Here is a 20,491-nt window from a genome sequence, read left to right on the forward strand (position 1 = left end):
TTTGAGGATACAACAACGACAACAATAGACAGAGCGAGTTAATAAAAAGCGTGTACAAATAATTAGCTCATATTTGATCATCATTACGAGAGCTACAGTGACCCCCTCCCCTCCCCACCGTGTTACAGACAGAAATGCTGCCAGACAGAGATCATGGCACCAACGCTTTCCAACTCGGGGAGCGAAATGAATGGGAAGCACGTGTGGGTAGCACCCAACCTGGGGTCACACGAGGGGGGCGGGTGGGAGGAGGGTGGGGGCGGGTGGGAGGAGGAGGGGGGTAACTCTTAGCCCCGCCCCTCAAGCCCGGTAAGGGGGGAGGGGAAAGACGAGGTGGGCGTGTCCTATCACACACCTCCCTCTCTTTCTCCCTCTCTCATTGGCCCATGGCGTCGTCACGCCTCCGCATTCGTGCAAGTCGCCGCGCCATTGGCTGTGACCGCCCCGGCTCGCGCCAGTGATCCGCTCCGCTATTGGTGGAGAGCGGCATTCGGAGTGGTGGTGAGGTTGGGGGGGCGGGGCGGGGCGGTAGTGGTGGTGGGCTGTGGAGGCTGAGGCGGTGGTGGTGGCGGTGGTCACTGACGACGCGGGGTCGGGACGGGGTCCCCACCGCCTCCGCCTCCTCCTCCTCTTCTTCTTCTTCCTCCTCCGCCTGCTCCTGCTCCTCCTCCTCCACGCTGACCGAAGGCACCGGCATGCTCGGCGAGAGAGACCCGGCCGAGCAGAGACGCGTGCGGCTTCCTGGAGGTGAGTGTCGCCCCGTGCCTTGCGCGATGTTTACGTGGGGGGCGTGGGGGGGTGGCTGGCTGCTGCTGCTGCTGGTGTTGTTGTTGTTGTGGTTGTGAAGTGGTCAAGCGAGGTTGCTTGCCCTGCCGACCTGGCCTCAACGGTAGTGTGGTGTTGGGTATTTTGTGTCTTTGTTTTGTAAGTGTGCACGCCGGTGTGAGCGGGCGAGACGGCCTGTCAAGTGTTGTGGGAACAACCCAAGTCTCCCACAATTGACAATTTCTTTTTAAAAGCCCGACAACCCTGACACCCCACAACCTGCGTCCCGCAAGCCCATGTGGCCATGTAACAACTTCACCCATCACGGAGCATTAATTACTGTGGTTTAGGCTAGGCTCACGTTTCGGGGGCGAAAGTGGTCCTCATTTGCAGAGCGGAGAATTGTTTTGATGTGTTGCGTATGTTGACCGGGCTCACGGTGGAAGATGTGCACTTTGCAAACGCTGCGGGAATTTGACGGAAGTAAGTTGACGACATGAACAGATTATAACTGAGAGTGGTGGTGGCAGTGGTGCTTCTGACCTCGGCAACACAAACCAGGGGGACATCGGCCCCGAAATGTTATCGCGCGACGCGTTTTCACTTCTTACAAGCCATAGAATTCATCGCAAAGTGGATGTGGCTGTAATGTTTTACGTGCGATTTGTGCGTGACTGTCATTTGTTCTTTCAGTATCCAACGCATTTTGGTGATTTAAAAACAGCCCTTGGTGTGATGATTTATGTCTGACAATTATCATGATAATTTACGTTTGTAAGGCGCGCTCCATCCGTAGTGGATCACGCAGATCAGGTTATATCCGTATAAGACACTCCAAGCAAAAGCATTGGGTTCCGGAGGGAGACATTACAGCAAATACACTTCTGACGGGACCGTCTGTGGCGACTTTTGTGTCCGCTTGTAGTGTGTGTGTGGCTTGATATACACAAATTTGATAATTGGTTTTTTACCCTTTTATCTGGCAACAAAACTGACAGATAAAAGCGTAAAAAAACAATTATCATATTTTTCTACTGGCAAATGAGGTTCCAATAATACACAAATTTGGGCCAAATGTCCCCAAAACAAGGCTCTTAAAAAAGGGGGTTTTGAAGTCTTCGAGTGTAAAAATATGAAGGCAAAAATATTTTCTGAATTGCTTTGGGTTCCTCGCTAGGTCAACGTAACCCAAGATGAGAAAGTGGCGAGTGCAGCGTGCTGGTTAAAAAGGCACTGGCTTTGAGAAGGCATCTCTCTTGAGCGTGGTGCTGGCATCATCAGACATTCGTACTTGTTGTGCCGACACCTTTGTCAGGGGCCATCCATTTAGTAGGTACGCAAAAATCTGTCAACTTGACCCTCCCCCCCCCCCTCTCTGTACGCACGCTCACTTTCTACCCCCCCCCCCCCCGAATCATATAGAACGGCCGATATTTAATCCACGCAGAAACGATCAAGGATTAATAATATTAACGTGTTTAAACAAACAGATAGTCCACCGCCGGACTGTCTAACTCATTTGAAGGCCAATGTAGACAAATTATTATCGAGGCTTCACCCCCCCCCCCCCGTTTCCAATGCGTACGTACTAAATGGATGGCCCCTAAGTGCTTTGCGAACAGCACTTGGCCACCCGGTGCTAAATGGGGAAACTTTGTCTTTGGGTTCGGGTCAAATGAGAAGTGTCCGCTTTTGGAGGGTGACAGGTGATAACTTTTAATTATAGCCACAATGGGAAAAAACTGCAAAACAAACTTAAGGCTATAAGCAAACAAAACTATAAAAAGCAGTCTGCAGTGAAGAAATGGCCAACCATATATGGTTGGAGGCTGTGTTCAAAAGTGGATTTGCAGACCATTTAAAATGAATGTCTTTATTTAACCAGATTACATGTTGAGATCGTGTTGCAAAGAGAAGAGTTTCACACTGATAACACAGCTATTTCCAAATGCTTAATTACTTACATTACTCCACAGTTTGTAACTACCCGCAGAAATTACCCAGACTCAAAATTTTTCCGCACTGTGCAAAATGCCTCAGTGGTCCAGGGCACGATAACGCATGATTATAATTATAAAGAGTCATCCTTTTCGAACTACATTTCTCTTACTGCTTCTATTTTACAGCTGATTCACACAGCGTCCGTGAATACGCATTGTGCGACACAGTAATTTCTCAAAAGCTGTACCCTGTACACTTATGTATGTTATACCAGAAGGGACATGTAGTTAAATGGACTCTTGCATAGTTATCAGTCAGGTAATGATTAATTTAATTCACTAAATTGCTTGCGGCTTTCGATGATCAATTTAGCACAGAAGGCCCAACACTGGTGGTCGTGGATAATAACAGAGGTCCACTGTTTGCATCATGTGTGTTCTCATTGTGCCTTCGTTTCCTGTATGTTGTTAATATCGAGAAGTTATCGGAAAGGGCTGACTTGGAGTTGTCCCTTTTCACATCCAGAGCTCGCTCATGTGCATCGGTTTTATGGCCGTGCAACTACTGCAGTATACTCTGATGACGCTTGTGTGTTTTGTAGGTCTGTGTCATTGGGGATTTTACGGGGGTGGGTGGGGTGGAACCAAAGTTTGCTTTGAGTTGAACTTGCGTACTTTTTTCTGAGCTTTCACCAGCTTATAAATACTGTAAACGAAACCTACTTACCCTACCTATTTGGGTGAGTGACGGTCAATGCTTACGTGATATAATCTGGCGTGGTTGCTAAGATGCTCTTGTGCAGAGTTGTTGGCAATGTTCCAGGTATGCATATTCAGTGTTGCCTTTACGCTTATCTGATTTCCTCTGTTGTAGTTTAAAAAAAACAGTATTATCTCTACTTTTCATTTTGCTTCTTATTGAAAATCGCCAGGAGTGGAGAAACATAGAAAGGTCTTTCAGGCTCCGGCAGCCAATTTTTCACTTCATTCGCAAATATCAAATTGTAACTGTTATTGGTTTAGTAATCTATGCTTAGGAAAAAAAACCTGTACTTGAATGTATGATTTTGCATGCGACTTGGATATATGCAAGTCAACAATATTACAATCGTTAATATGTAAAATGCTTTGCAGAAGTGAATCTTATACCCGTGCTTATCATTAGGAATGCCATTTTTGAGAATCATGTTACATTCTAAGTTTTGTGTTATCTTACATTTTCTATGGCATCATAAAAAAATACATATTTTGAATGTTGGACAATGAGCGTTCAAAGTAATTGACAGGCCTATAGGATTTCTAGTACTGCATTGATTTCCAATGACAATTATAGTTGCGTTTGTTTCTATAGTGTTCGGAATAATAATTGCTAAACTTGTTTTAAATGCCGAATTCTATTTCATTATATGGTTGTAAATATCCAAAGAATACATGTTTTAACCCAAAATTTACGATGCAAAAAAAGCAATCCCAGCTTTGCTATTGAAACTCGAGGCAAGATAATAGCGACCACATCAACAATTGTTTCTCTTTTGTAATGTATTAATTGTACCATTCTGCCTCGACGACTCTAGTATTGTCCATGTTTACTGGTATTCTTTAAAAATCAACAGATTTGCAGCTTTTTATAAATCAATAAAAAAAATGTCAGGACAGTACACAACACGGTTATTAAAATACTATTGCTATAATCTCCACATTTGTTTTGTTTTTATATTCTTTATATATAAATTATAATGTTCATTACGAAATATAATGCTTCCGTTTGCTGTAATTATTATTGTAAATCACAAATGTTGATTGAAATCAGGGGATTTTCATATATGTTAACACATAATCTCACCCTGGAATTTAAATTGGGATTATTTTTGCTCATGTTAAAAGCAAATGCTTTGTAATTCAACGATTGGTCGCAATATGACACCACCTACATAGCATACCTTATGCAGCAATACTCACAATGGTTTGTCAGCTGAGACTTTGGCAGACTTGTATTTTTCATTATTCATGCCATTTGAATTCCTTTTATAGCTAGCTTGCCTTTTTAATCTACAAGTAGAATATTCATGTGTCTGCACTACAACTGCTTTGTGCTATTAAGTACTTAAAATGCTATGCTGGAAAGACATTGCTTTGTATTTTGTCCCATAGTATCCAAAACAATTGTTTAAAAAACGCAAGTATCCTACGTCGTAATTCACCTTTTCACAAATTGACTCCATTCATATTTTAACTGACTCCTGGATGCACACTGATCACTAGTGAAGTATTAACTTAGACTTCTGCATGCAACGACAATGATTATATGTTTTAGCAGAATTTAACACCTCTCTCAGTTTACAGGGCCTGAACTTTCAATTGTAATGTCTGCAATGTTTATGAATTTGGTTAAAATGGATTTGTTCATGACAAAAAATATGGATACACTTTCCACAATTACTGTCGACATTTTGTACAGTGTTTTGTGATATTTCAGGTTAATTAAATTTATGACAGCTGCAATATTGTAATCTCTGCCAGGTTTTTAAAGTGGTGCATCTGTTGCAATATGGTAAAATAATTTCCAGGGATTGAAACGTTTTAACTATTCAAATATCATCCACATTTTAATACTTTTTCATTAAAAGTGGCAATTATCAAGTCAGGAAGACTAAGGTTAGTTTCATTGCTTTTAAAGCTGTGTCGGCTGCCCTCGGCAGATGCTTGCCAAGAATGGGTGCATTATTCCACATGCAGTTGAAAGAAAAAAAGATTGACAGGTATGGCGTCACAATCTCTTTTCTTGTTTCATACAGTGCTTAAAAACACCTTCGTAGCACTTTCACCATGGTCCTTATGGAATGTCCGTGTTTCATTAATAAACTTTAACATGCTACCATTTGTTCCATTTGTTAAGGCTAAAGTACAAAATATGCCTTAATTGATTTTTAAAGTAAAAAATTGTGTTCATCTTGTCACTCGGGGTCTTTAATAATGTTCATTTGCTAATAGCAGCATTTTGTGAATGGCAGTCGGCAGGTGGTGTATTTAAATATGCTTTAAAGTAAGCCGTATTTAACAATTGCCAATGCTCACACCTGGGTCGTCATGCAGGTGGTGTTTTCTTACTGGGCCTCCACAGATCCCAGTGGACCTAGTGACACGGCCTCCAGTGTACGGGATATGCAATGCAGCTGCTTCTGAGAAAGTGAGCTGATTCCATTGCTCGTTTGAGGTTCACTGACTCTGTGTACACTTCAGTAAACTGGGAGCACCGTCTGCTATCTGTCACTGTCATGCCATTTGTTTTGCCTTTTTTTAAGAGCCTGCGTCTCAAAGAGGTCCATTCTGCCTTTTACTGTAACGAAGGGCAAGCGAAAAATACGTCCCCATTCTCCCATGGTTTTGCTAAGTACTTGCTTATTTAGGCTCAGTCCTTGCCAGCTGTCATCATTTTAGTGTTAAGGGCTATGACAATGATTTCATTCCTGTGATGATGAAAATCTTTTTTTTGTCATGGAAGCTCAAACTTTGTCTTTTATTGTATTCTTCACCTTGTGTGTCTGCTGAAAAGCCTGTGTGTGTACGAGCTGTTGTTATGCGTTCACACGGAAATACACACAGGAATAAACATGCGACACACAATCCACATAGAGGCATGAAACAATGCTGCAGTGACTCCACACGCAATCGATGCTTATGCCCACATATACATTACCTTAAATTGTGCATGCACTGGTGTATGCAAATTACAGGCTAATGCAGTGAAAACACTGAATACACGAGACACCAATATTTGAAACGATACTAATGAGAGAAGTATGTATTCTTTAATCCAATCGTTCCCGAAAATCACGACAATGCATCAATTTACTGCGAGAAATAATTGCTTTGTATTCAAGAACCTACAAAGTGTTTTCGCATAATTTTTTTTTAGATTTTCAAACATGAGTTGGGTTCGGATTGCTTTTAAATTGGAAACGTATTCGATTAGTGCCACAGTGCTGCCAACTGTTGTTGGAGAATTATTACTTGGCTGCATTAAACATACAGGACTGTGTAACGGTTATAACCCATACATAGTACACGTTTCCCATGCTGCAAACTGCCTGATGCCTGAAAAGCCGAAGGTTTGAGCCATATATGTTAGTGAGTGTCAATATTTTTGCTTGTAACAACCTTGCCAAAGCGCAATTTGCATAATTTATGTAGCACACATTTGTGCTCGTGTTAACCATATTTTCTTTTTCTCCAGACTAATGTTATATTTTGAATAAACACGTTTCTCTTCAAAACACCAACAACAACAACCTCATAAGCATTAAAATTCTGTGCACAAGTGACCATAAAGGGAGGTGAGAAGGTCGTGAGTTTGGTCTACTGTCGTGTTAATGATTTATGCTGTGGTGTTTGCTTTATGTGATTCGGTGTACAAAAGTTTGCTTTATGGTGTATTTATAATGTATTGAAAACATACATGGCTCTGCATGTCAATACATGGTTCTGCATATTGTGGTTACACGATGTTTTCATCATATTACTGTTGAATAATTGTATGGTTTTCACGATGACATTATGAATGCAGAATTTGCATCTGATATCGTATAGTTCTACTTTCACATTACTGGACTGTATACACATTGAGCGTATGTATATTGTTCATTCTTTCGATTGTTTAGGATATATATCGGATTTCAGATTCTGCTCGAATAGATAAAAACACTTTAATGTTAAATACACTCCCACTGTAACATTGGATAATACATAACACATCAAGCAAAAAAACACTACTGAGAAAAAACGAAGATTTGGGTGGCTGTACAATAAGAGTAAGAGTCATGTTGGTATCCACCACGTAGGGTTGCTTTTTAGTTTTTTGGTTTGAGAACTTACAGATGTACATGATGACATGTACACTGTGCGGCCCTTCTGTCAATCCACTGCTGGATGAGCTCCCCACACCGTGCGGGTCATTGGTGGTTTGGTGAAGGCGGGAAACGTAGAGATGTGTGACCGTAGAAGTGAAGTGCCATGGGATTTCTGCGCATCCAAACTCTGAACACACAAAACACAATTGGCTATCGTACAAAAATAACATTGGAAAGAATATGATTGCTCACCCGTAGAATTTGGATACGGTCAGGAATAATGTGGTTAATGTTACCGTTTAAAAAAAAATTCAACGAATATTTTCACACATTAAGATTTGATATTCTTTATTTAAACCAGTGGGTTTCTATTGCGATGCATAGCTCTATTGCAAAGGAGACTGGTAAAAAATACAGGGGAAATGGAGGCACATTGGTATATTGAGCACAGCTAACAAAAGTGCTGTAAAGAGCAGCAAATGCAATTGCACTGCAAACGAGTTTATATAGATAGGGCTGAAATGTCTATATACAATCTATGGTACAATGTTTACAGATTTAGTTTTTTACTCTTTGGAGCAAACATGAAATGGAATTTTGGTAATTTGTCCTTGTTTCGAGTCCTATCAAGCTGCATCTTTGGGATTTGGCCCTGTAAGGCTATAAGCTCACAGACAGGCCAAGATGCATGAACTTGCGCCTAGAGACCATGATGATTGCAGTCCCAGTGGAGCACCCTGACCCAGCTCTTAAACTCATATTGCCCGGTAGCGTCACTATCTTGTGAGACCCTTCCTTATGACAGTGAGAGGCTCGATGGAAAAGATGATGTGGATCGTAATTATGATGGTGGCAGATGATTCTCGATGATGCTTCATGCCGTAAAAGCATTGCTACGTGAACGCATTTTTATTTAGACGGTGTATTCTCTGTTTACTTCGAGTGTTTTTGTCGCTTTAAATTAGTACATCAAAATACAAAGGGGGGTGGTTATTTCCCCACTTTTGTCTCACTTGGTAAAATTATTTTCATAATATTCTCTCCATGCTGTTTGTGATTGCACAGAAAAAGGATTGACATTACTGCACATTTCCTTTTGATTGCATATTGCATTTATGCTGCCATTACGTGATAAGTGATGTCAAGCAGAGTGGCTTTATGACCTGCTGTGTTGCTCTTATATAAGGTATGATCACCTTGGCAAAAATAAAAATGTGCCATTTATGACTCTTCTTAGCAGTTCAGGAGATGGTGATGAAAAAGTGCACAATAGAGTTGCCCAGGACTATGAAGATATGTTTTTTTCTTGCATTTTAGAAATATCTGATAAAGGTGGTTGGTGTTGATTTGGCTTGGGGGCACTGAGAGGGATCAGTCGATGGCATTACATTGTGTAACGTGCAGCATTGAGGAAGCTGTTTTCATCCATAAAGGACATAGATGTTGATTGGCTCTCTTACCGAGAACATCTACCAATTGCCGTGTAATGGGGGGTGGTCTCAATCGGGGCTTCTGACAACCGATTTCTAATTAATAATTGACGACCTTAGAAGGAGCCAGCTATTTTTAGAAATACTTCCACGTACATTTATGTATGAACCATAGTTTAAAGATGTATTTTTCAAGGTCGGTTTTGGTTTGCTGAAATAATATTAATCACAGACTACAATAAAATGTTTAATCTTGAATACAGTTGGCTGATACATTTTCGTTTAGAATGTGTTGTGTTTTATTTTATTTAAGCGATGAGCTTTGAGTAATATCATAGTGAGACTAGTTGAGGTGGGGGTTTTTTTGTTCTTACCATTCCGTGTTCAAAATGTAGAGCAAGTCGATGACACGGATGGTCGCTATATTCGAAATTTCATTGTGTTTTGGCATAGTTAACTTATTTAGCTGTTAAGCATATTTCTCCGGTACGAGTGCCAACCCAACCCTGCCAAGCTTATTGAGGACAGGACCTCAATGTCCCTCACAGTCCAGCTCTAGTCATGTCTGTCAGGTTCTTAATTGGATGTTGTAACACGTGGTGCATGTATAATCAAGGTTTGTGTTTCACATCATACCCGCCTTAGGGTACACCAAAAAGCCAAGTTAACATTGGATCAGTTTCAGGTGATCGTAAAATAAATGCATTTTTTGTTCACCGCAGGGGCTGATTGTGTTTGTGTGCCTTATGCCTAGGTAGAGCTGACAGAAATAGCTGCTGATATAAAATGATTGTTAAATTCTGTCCCCATAGGGAGCTGGCCCAAAACAGCAGTGAAATGGGGATGCTATTAATGCACCGCCGTTATTGTGGTAAAGGTTTTTCATTTGTGTAAATTAATGCACTTGGCCGAGATGAACGAAAATCAACAGGCATAATGCACACACGTGCTGTGTTTATGGCCCTTGCTGTGATATTTTTTCTGCCTTATAGTATAGATGACCTGTCAAGCAAGGGTCATAATGATTTTAGGTTTTTTGCCGTGCCGAAAATGCTTTATATTGCTTGTAAAACACGCATTTCATTTAGTTTTTAAATTACCTTTTATCACAGTGCTTTTTATTTATTGCATTTCTCACTTTTCACATGGCTGAGATTTAGTGTTCTGTATCGGACACGTCTGTACGGTTTTAATGGGAAGCATAACAGTCATGGTTCATAAGTCGAGCAGATGTGTAAACCCCCAGAACGTGAATTGATTACTTCACCGCGTCACACCTATGCTAGGTGCTACTATTAATTTTTTGGGGTCAGCGTGTGCAGGAATGTGGCAGCTAGGCACCGGTTGGTGTACGAGGCCTCCACTGCAGGCAGCTCCCCATGCATTGCGTCTTTTCCACTCTCCAACAGTGCCCGCCCCTTTTCAGTGCGTTTGGCTGCATGTGAATTCATGCAAGCAGACCAATCATATCTGTCTCATGCCTTTACGAAATACATGCTACATTATAGATATGAACATTGTTTTAAAGTTTCTTTCTTCTGAAAAGGGAAACAAAAAAAAACATGTGGTTAACTGTAAGCATATGAGCAGGAAAACATCTGCACATAGTTTCTCCTGCCATGGCAACTAAACTCATTAATTAAAAATAACTGCCTCTTGTTATTATTTTAAAGTGACGTGAATTATTCTGTTAGACTGTATTTTAAACAGCGGGGTTTAAAGTGCTAACATCTATTATGGCTGAGTGCATTTTAGTTTTATTCATAATACAAAACACATGTACAAATCCTTCGTGAGCATTACAGCCAGGCCCACAGTAATGTTTAAATGTAATTAAATTGACTGTGTATGCCAGTATTTAAAATATAAAATCAAGAATATGTTCAATATTAACAATCATACTAACATATTTAGTCTATAAAAAACCCCCACAAATACGTTACAAAGAAAATAATACATGTCTGATCTGACATTTTAAAATGAAATATTACTCATTTCATGTACTCCAATGGATATGATATCATAAGTGCGTTTAAAAAGATGATATTCCACTTTTGGATAATAATTTGCCGTGTTATCCAGCTCTTGAGAAGCCATTTACTTCTCTCATTCCTTATTTTCATTGCTAAGACCAACCAAATCAAGAGTAAAAACAGCTGTTTTAGAGGGGATGGAGGTTTCTTGCATTCATTCAGCTGAGACCTTCAATCTCAGAACATAGAAGAGCTCTTTCAGAGAGGCGAAGCGACGTTAATTTTTTGCTTGACCGCCTGGGCTTGAACCCGGGGTCTCTGAGGTTCTGGGAAGTACACTGACATGAGTATTAACCCTTGGAGCCACAGAACGAACCCACTTGTAGACAATGCCTATCTTCGGGATTTAGTGCATAAAAAGCGTTCTACTATCAATTCGGTGCATTCGTTTGATAAGGGAACCCATTTTTTTTAGTCTGAAGTTACTTACCCTTAGAGCTGCACTGATTTTTTTTGTATCTAGTGCTACCGTTAAGATGGCAAATCATGTTTTTTGTTTGCATTGCGGTGTATTGGATTGCATTCAGATGTGGGAATGGGGATAGATTGGTATGTAAAGGGGCTGATATACATATGCACTTACATAAGCACTATGCATTTGATAAGCTAATGCCTCACAAAACTGAAGCCAATTATACAAAAATAACTCTGGCTTCTAATTACTTTTTTATACTTTGTGGTCACGTTTATTTACGTCTATGTTAACAGCAAGGAACCTTCAGGCCATCAGTTGCACAACACAGTTTTGCACAGTTGCCTTTGTGTGGACTTAGTTGAAGCATCTGGATAATTTTGTTGCTTTACTTACTGCTAGCAGCAGGAAGCGCGAAAGAGCATTTCTATTATAATCTTACTGTTTAGCCTGTTGTTTATGGAACAGTGGTCGCATGTGGTGCGCCACTGACGCATTTAAAGTGTTGTTAAGCAAAGGAGTTGAAAAAATCCCACAATCGTTCTTAACTTGAAATTAACAAATTTCTCTCCCTCCATACCATCGCCCACTGGTCACTTAGTTAATCCCAACGATTAGCAATTCCTATTCAGTCCACGGTATATGGTGCAGAGAGAGTTGCTTCCCCCCACCTACTACCCATGAGCATCTCTCTCTTTTCTGAATCTCCTCCATTCAGGCAAACAGGAGAGACCGTGTCGGTTATTGAAATGGCATGGGTGCGAGGCTGCACATATCGCCCAGGAAATTGCTTCGGCTAACGCTTCGGCATCAAGGCTCACTCAGCTTGCTGTACAACACAGGCTGTGATGAGGAATGTGTCCGCAGAAGCACATGCCCTGCGACGCTTTGTGGTTACCGCCAAAAGCCTCCCGTCACGTGGCGGGAAAGGGCAATATGTAGCCCAGCGCCCGGGCAACGCAAGGACCTCCTTTTTTTATATGGGCAATCGCGGCTAACAAATAGACACTGCCAAGCCTTTCTTGGAGTCGCCAAGCCTCGCCAAGGTCCTTCCATCCAGTGCGCATTCTCAGAGTTAGATATGCGCTGGATGAACAGGACACCCCCAAGGCCTTTGCAGCAGTTCCACGTGTGAACGCTGCAATGGCGTCAAAGGTGCTGCCAGGACACCCGACTCTGCAGGAGGAGAGCTCGTAGACTGTACCCGATGTGACGGACCAGACACTGGAAAGGGTATTTAAAAAGAGGCCACCAAGTTTGCGGCCATCTCCACGACCATCACGGCATACGCTGTGTGTTGGGAAGTTCATTATGGAATCGGTGGAGATCCTGAAAACAAATCGAGGAGGAGGACCCAAGAGTTGCACCAGGCTTACATCGACATCCTGGATGCGGATACGTTTATCGTAGATGCAGGAAGTGATCAACTGGTTATTGCCTCAAGGCAGCAGCAGCGGCGGCGGCAATAGTGGGCCGAAGAGTGATTTGGCAAAAATAAACCAAACTGACCTCCAGCTCAAAATCAGTTTTAACCACTCTCCCCTTAGAAGGCCAGGCATTGTTGGCCTATCCCCCTCTTTGTGGACTTCCAAACTGACAATGTTGTACTGAGGATCTCGCCTCAAGTTTCTGCCTAAGGTGGCGTCAACTTTCCATCTGCAACAAGAGCTGCGTTTGCCAACGTTGCATATGGCTCCCTTTAGATCACAGAGCTCTCCAAACGCTGGACGTGGTGAGAGTCTTAACATTGAATCTTTGAGATGGTGAGGATTGCAGAAAGAGGCTTGTTCTGCATGGGAACGACGTCGGGTGCAAATGTCCACCTCCTAAAAGAATGCACCAGGTATTGCTACATTTTGACAAAGATGAATCCCCCTGAGGAGTCGGAGAGCCTATTCTGCCGCAGTGGTGGTGACTTTGTTAGCCAGGGCATTGATAGGGCGGCATCTTGGAAGTCACCGCACACGTTGGTGGCAAGGCACTACAAGCTGGACACATTGGCCTCCCAGGATGACTCCTTCGGGAGGGCAGTTCTGTCCGCTGCCATTTCGGGAGTGGCCTGTTCCTCCTCCGGTTACCAGCTTTGGTAAACCTCCTACGCATTTCACAAGTAGTACTAATCGCATATCTGCATTTACCATAAATATGCTAAATTCCTATTGATGTGCAAATGATTTTGTCAAGGCGCTCTTTCCCCCCTCCATCCCAGCTTAAATAGTCGCTCCAAGCCTGGGGTGTGTCATTCAGACTCTGTCTTCTCGACAGACCTGTTCTCCACCTGAGGACGGCTGCTTGCGTTGTGGCCGAAACGTCGTGAGAATTATTTTATTATGTTTTATTTTTATTATTTTATTATTTCCATTCTACGTGACTTTACCGAAAGAAGCAAGAAGAAACTTTGGTACTGTTGCTAATTGTTAAGATTTACTAAGTGAACACTGGATGGTTGGCATGGATGCAGATATATATTGAAAAAAAAGGTTTTGTTTCATTATATTAAAAAAAAACTTGTTTTGCTGGTCCATGCTGCGGTCTCCCTCACATCCATCCATGCCCTGGCCCACAATGTCGCCAGCGCTCTGGAATGGGCTCTCACACCCTGAGGGGGATCTTTCTCGGTCAACATGTAGCCATGCACCTACATATCTGGGAGTCTTCACTGCTCCTTTTCAATGCCAAGCCATCTCTAATCATCTCCTCTTCTCCACGCGGTTCCTCTCATGCCCATGTGTTGAGGAGTTCCCAGGACGCACTCGGATACGAAGGTAAGTTGAGAGGCGTCCGCCAAAGGTTTATTAAGGATATAACAATACCACAAGGGTATACAACTTCCCAGGGGTTAGGGGTCCTACACTGAGTCCTGCCACACGACCCTACTCTGTCTGGTCTTAGCCCGGCTAGCTCCGGTCTCTCTCTCTCGTGTCGGATCGGGGACTCTGTCAACTCCACCGACCGGAGAGAGAAGCACCTCTACGGCTACCACCGGCTTCTCTTCAGACTCACCTCTCGATCCCTCTACCCCTGGTTCCCTCTTTACCCTTCTACCATTACCCGTTCCCACAGTGACCCCGCTTTCGTCACGGGGTCTCCCTTAAATGCTCTAGGAGACGTGACGTCATCGAGCCGCCCAGCGTGCATGACGTCACGTTCCGTGACGTCATCGCACTGGACGGCACACACGACGCCACGTCCCCATATTACTCCTCTACACATGTAATGATAGTGTGACAATACTTGTGTTTTCCTCTACCTTAAAAATTGTATTTGCTAATGAGTAGTGAGGAATTGCTAATTGTTAAGGTTAACCAAGGGACCAGTGGATGGCATGCGTGGCCTAGAGGAACAAGATTGTATTAAAGTAATACACCTTATTGTTTCATCAAACAGTTAAGTCATCATTTAATTGCACACAATGTTGTGTTGTGTTTCCAAAGCACTCTAGACCAAAATGGTTTGTGAAAGTTCCACAGTGAGCTGCATATTCAGAGTAATAACTCCATATACTTCATGCTGAGATGGGATTTGATTTTTCTATTTGCTCCTTGACAAATGGGTATGCTCCAAATTACACACCACGGTTGCACAACTACTGGAATGGTTGAACAAGGGAGGGACATTTAATGAAGTGTTCCACATTGTGAAGAGGCAGCACAGAGTGTGCAGCACTTTCTCCCCTGGTGATAATGTTCATCGTTAGAATAAAATGACTCCCCAAGAAAAATTAGCAATCCCACATAACTCCAAATCTGTGATCCAGTAATCCATGTATCCCTGTAATACGTGGATTATTGGCGGTTCGCGGCCGCTCCCGTAATCCGCAGCCACTCATCCGACCGATGGAAAACACTTCACGGGCCGGAAACCCACGTACCATAGTCGTGGCCGACACTAAAGCATAGCTCCAAGAGTGGAGCTGCAAGGAAACGCAGATGAAATCTTTTTTAACTTAGTAGTTTTTGTGTTGCATCTGCACAGACTAACCGTGCTGACGCGATTTGTTTAAAGAAAGTATTTTTGCATTTTTGAAGGCTTGGATATCAAGTCTACAAAATGCAAAAACATTTAACGTAGACCTGTATGGCAGATGTATGCCTATAAACGTTTTGTGGAATAACAAAATTGTGCCGCTCTTTTCTCCCATAATCTCCAGCACACCATGGCAGATCAAAATCATTTTCAAAAGCTTATTCAAAATCGCATTCAAAATCGCATTCAAAATCATATTCAAAATCATATTCGTGGATTATAGAACAACTTCCCGTGGTATGGCATGAATTACAGGGTCTATAGTATGGTCCCCCAAACCAACGCAGATTATTAGGTTTAAACTGTAAAACCAAAAATGTGAGTTAACATTAACTTTGCAGATTTGTTAAAGAGATGTGAACTTGTTATCTGTTAAGGTATTGAAGTAAACATCCACTGCTGTTTGTGGCTTATTCATCTCAAAGCTTATTTTCGTAGTTTATATCTTGCGATGTAAAATATAAAATGCCTATTTTGTGAAAAATGCAAATATAGTGTTTTAAGTAGTATACTTAGAATGATATTTTAATTGACCCGTTTTAGAGTAAGGATCATCTTTGTAAATGTTGGGGCTTTTGTTAAAGTGTGGTATTTTCTTACATTTTACTCTTAGCTATTTTCAGTGCCTTGGTTTCAAATAATAGGAATAACAGAAGATGAAAATCCTTCCCATTCACTACCAACTTTAGTGTTCCACTAAACATGGAAAATATATACGAAATATGAGCAAAGCCATTTTATAAACTTCCAACGAAAAAATGCTTATCACTCATCTCCTACATTTTCCATTGCCTGTGCCAGTGATTGAGGTAATAGTACATGTAAGATTTTTGTTTTGCACATGTGGGTGTGCTAGGTTTCGGTTAAGTGTTACATGACAAGCAGGGACCCACGTATTGTAAACATAATGATCTGTCACACTCGTGTCAGATCATACATGCACCCGCATGGTTATAGGTAGTGTCCTGAACCCTGCATGCATAACAGCAGACATGTTTTACACTTCATATTCAATTAGATGACTTGCAGTTCGATAGACTAACACATGGGCTCGCCAGAATATTTTTTCTGGCACCTGTCCAGAAATCCAGCGAGGTGGAGGTGATGGAGTGGTCGGTCTGTTCAAAAGTGGACATCAAAGATTCTGTGACATTAGCATGGGTATGTGGATTGTGCGTGGTGTCGTGGCCCAACTTCAAAGTGTTAAAATTGTTCTCAATTAAATCTTGAAAGCTGTACAGTGGCGTAGTGGTTAGCAAACTGCTGTGAAGTTCAATATTCGGCTGAGGCTAACATAAGTGGAGAGAGATATCTGAAGGAATCCTGTGCCGCCTTTCACCAACCCAAACACTGACCAGAGTGGTGAAGTTGAGATAAGCAAAACCCCATAACTGACGCAGTGAATTGACAAAGGACTTATTTTGTACTCTTATTTTATACACAGGCCACGAATAAGGGCCTTTGCCAGAAACGTTGCTGATTATATATTTTGTATTTAAGGTAGTGTTATTGACGAATATGAGGTTGTGTCTGTTAATTGTGCTTATGCACCACTGCCAATGCAGCATCACCAATTACATTCTCGAGTGGTTAAACAGCTGTCCTTTATAACATACAGTGATACCTCGGTTCACGAACTTAATTCGTGAACTGACTCTGGTCGCGAACCGAATTGGTCATGAACCGAGGCACATTTTCCCATAGGGTTCAATGTAAATCCGGTTAATCCGTTCTGACCTTTTTTTTTGGTTTTTGAAGCACAAAAATATGAAACAAATTACAATACACATTAGTACTGTACAGTATAGTAATGTATAAAGAGAGAACACTAACCTTGCTTGAGATTACTTCAGTAAGCACTGAAACGGGTGAACTGTACAATACAGTAAGTACAGTATTGTACAGTACAGTAGTACAGTACTGTATGTGCTAAAAAGCAAAAAGTCACTGAAAGTGTCTTCACAGTACTCACAGTACTTCTTTCTGTGTCTCTTCTTCTCTCCACGATCTTCCTACAGGAAGTCACGACCATCTGACAGCCTGGAAATAGCATTAAAATGGCCGCGGCTCCTTTTCGTGAACCGGAGCATATTTTTATGAACTTTTCTGTTCATGAACCGAGTTGTTCGTGAACAGAAGCGTTCGTGAACCGAGGTATCACTGTATATTATAGCAGTGGCTTCTCAGTTGTAAAAAAAATGGACTTTGAGAGAATTAAATAGACAAATATGATGCCATATTATTTTGGCTCTTTCGGTAACATCACGTAGATAGGTTCAAAGAAAATAACAAAAAACTACGACGTTTCGATCGCAACACAAGCAGTCGTCATCTGGAAAGGGGGGTTAGCCTCTAAAGGCAAACTGTTTATAAAGGTTTAAAATGGGCGTAGCCCAAGTGTCAGCAGCATGGGCGGGGCAGCTAATGTTAATGTAAGTGATGGGCAGCGATGGCGCTGGTGGTGGGTTTCCACCAATTAAAGGGCTGCCAGGTAAAAATTAGCATGTTAATGTAAGATTGGAGAGGGGCCTCCACGGTGAGCACGCTGAGGTGGCTATGTTAATGTGAGAGATTAGCTTTATGGTGTAGAGTATTGATGGGGGAATTCTGGGATGGATGGTGGTGGGAGTCAGGTTTTAGGTAGGCATCCGTATGGGTTACTTTCCTGTAGACAGTGGCCCATTGAGCCATCTGGTCTCTTTTCGATTAAAACATCCAAGAATGGTAGCTTGCCATCCTTTTCCACCTCCATGGTGAATTTGATGGCTGGGTGTATGGAATTGATGTGGTTGAGGAATTGGTTCAGAGCTGGTCGGCCATGTGGCCAGATGACAAACGTGTTATCTACGTACCTCTTCTACAAGAACGGACTTAGAGTGGATGCCTGGATGGCATCGGTCTCAAAATTTTCCATGAAAATATTGTCTACAACTGGAGATAAGAGAGAACCCATTGGGGTACCTTCAACTTGTTTGTAGAATGTTCCATTCAAGGTGAAGTAAGTGTTGGTGAGGCAGTGTCTCACCAGGGCCGGTACATCAGCATTCGGTCCTTGTTGGACCAAATCTTCAATGATTGCAATGGTGTCAGGCACAGGAACTTTGGTAAACAAAGAGACCATATCGAAACTAACGAGCAAATCACCTGGAGATAGTGAGATGTCCTTAATTAACGATACCAAGTGAGCTGAGGCATTCTTACCAGTGAATGGTTGTAAGGTCTCAGACAGAAATCGGGCCAGTTTGTAGGTGAGTGAGTCAATGGTGGATACGGTGGGACAAAGTGATGTACCTTATGGATTTTTAGTAAGCCATACAATCTGGGTGGTCTAGCAGCAGAGGGTTTTAAGGAAAACCACTTGTATATTTGAAGCTTTCGTGAAAATTATTTTATTATATTTCTATTATTACTTTCAATAATTTTTAATTTAATTTTTTACCTACGTGACTTTACCAAAAAAAAACCTAAGAGTATGAAAACCGCTTGGTTGGTTCGATTAAAGATGTCGAATCGGTGATGATATTGTTGGTTTTCGTAACAAGGCTGTTAGTGGGATCTATTTTTTTTTATTGTATTGCTACCATCATTAAGTAGGTCCTGAATTTTGTTATTGTATGTGTTTGCTCGTAAATTTGTGTTCTTACCGCAACATTTCGGCCTTTTTTCTTTGCCAAATGGAAATGGCGGAAGGAAAAGTCTCAATTTGATAATGATGAAAGTTGATGGTGAGCTTTGGCTTACACTGCCCGCAGATATAAAACCTTTACCAGGTTATATCAAGTAAACGGCAACCAAACACCTCCCTTGTCAGGTTGAATAAGCTTTGCTGGCCCTGGTGTCACCGATGAGCAGGTATTTACTTTGGTTTCCATGGACACGATGTCAGGCGAGATGTTGTCTAGCTTCATATCACTCGGCACCAGTGCAGCCATTGAATCTGCCTGTATATATGCAAATCGTACACCCACTGCCATTGGGAATATCCCGTTTCCAAATTACAACTACGGAAATGCATTTTGAGCCCGGGAAAGACAAAGATGGCTTTGCGTTATTTTATCTAATGTGATTGCTAGGTTTAATTTATGGAGGTTTTTTTGTCAAAATATACTTATACATTCTCCAATTTTTTAAACATATTTTTTGGAAGGAGAGTCTGCAAAGATGAACAGCACTGTTAGTAGGACAGAATCCTGTGATTCACTTAAATTCAGCATGAAACGGGCATTGTTAGTTGAATATAAATTGAAAACAACGAATGCGTTACTAAAATTATTGAACGGTTTGTGTTCACGCTTAAAAAAAAAAGTCTGATTGATTAGGAAAAATTTCTTCTACATTCCTGAATTCCATGATAATAATTATTTCAACCCTTTTATTAATCAATAGCTAGGTAAAAGCCTTCCTGCTACTGTGCCAATCATGATGGTTGTTTGACCATACTTCACCATGCTGGTTGGAATGGGCTGGTGAACGGTGATCCCAGCGCAGGTTCGCATATGACTCGCCGCCGATGTTAGTCATGGCCAGGAATTTAACTCGGATCGTTGAATTCGTAATACGGTCCACTAACCACTGCCACCGTTTTTGCCGGTCCACTGCTAGATGAGGGCCTCCCCCACACCTGGGCCGTGAGGGAAGCCTTGACTATACTTCACCACGGTGGTCAGTGTGGGTTGGTGAACGTGGAGAGGAGTGCACTGCGCCCTACTGCCCACAACGCTTATTGCACCTGTATCCTGAATACTCTGTATGTATGTTGAACTTCTTTCATACCGTACATAGCCAACCGTGATAATCGGAGGTGTAGGGATGGGTGACTGTGGTCAACATGACTCTGGTTATCCATCCTAGCATGATCCCAGCTCAATGCGGCTTAGCGTCCACGATCTAATTATGGGGAACATTCCAGGTGATTGCCACCGTTCGACCCATATGAAAAGAACGTCTCCTGGTATACACTGTACGCGTGCGTTTGGAGCAGGAGTGTAGCGGTTAGCATGTTGTACTACGAGCCCAGCGACCCAAGTTCAATTTCCGC

The 20,491-nt window shown here is 42.0% G+C and overlaps 1 protein-coding gene across 2 annotated transcripts in view; it reads left to right on the forward strand.

Moving 5' to 3' along the window:
- Positions 1-515: 515 nt before the first annotated feature.
- GLCE (glucuronic acid epimerase) overlaps positions 516-20,491 on the forward strand; it is a 37,945-nt gene continuing 17,969 nt past the window's right edge. For both annotated transcript variants that reach the window (XM_078862141.1, XM_078862142.1), the window contains exon 1: positions 516-747. The gene's annotated coding sequence lies outside the window, so the exon portion shown is untranslated. The remainder of the gene's footprint in view (positions 748-20,491) is intronic.

The sequence above is a fragment of the Lampetra fluviatilis genome, chromosome 13, assembly GCF_964198595.1.
Source record: "Lampetra fluviatilis chromosome 13, kcLamFluv1.1, whole genome shotgun sequence".
NCBI lineage: Eukaryota > Metazoa > Chordata > Hyperoartia > Petromyzontiformes > Petromyzontidae > Lampetra > Lampetra fluviatilis.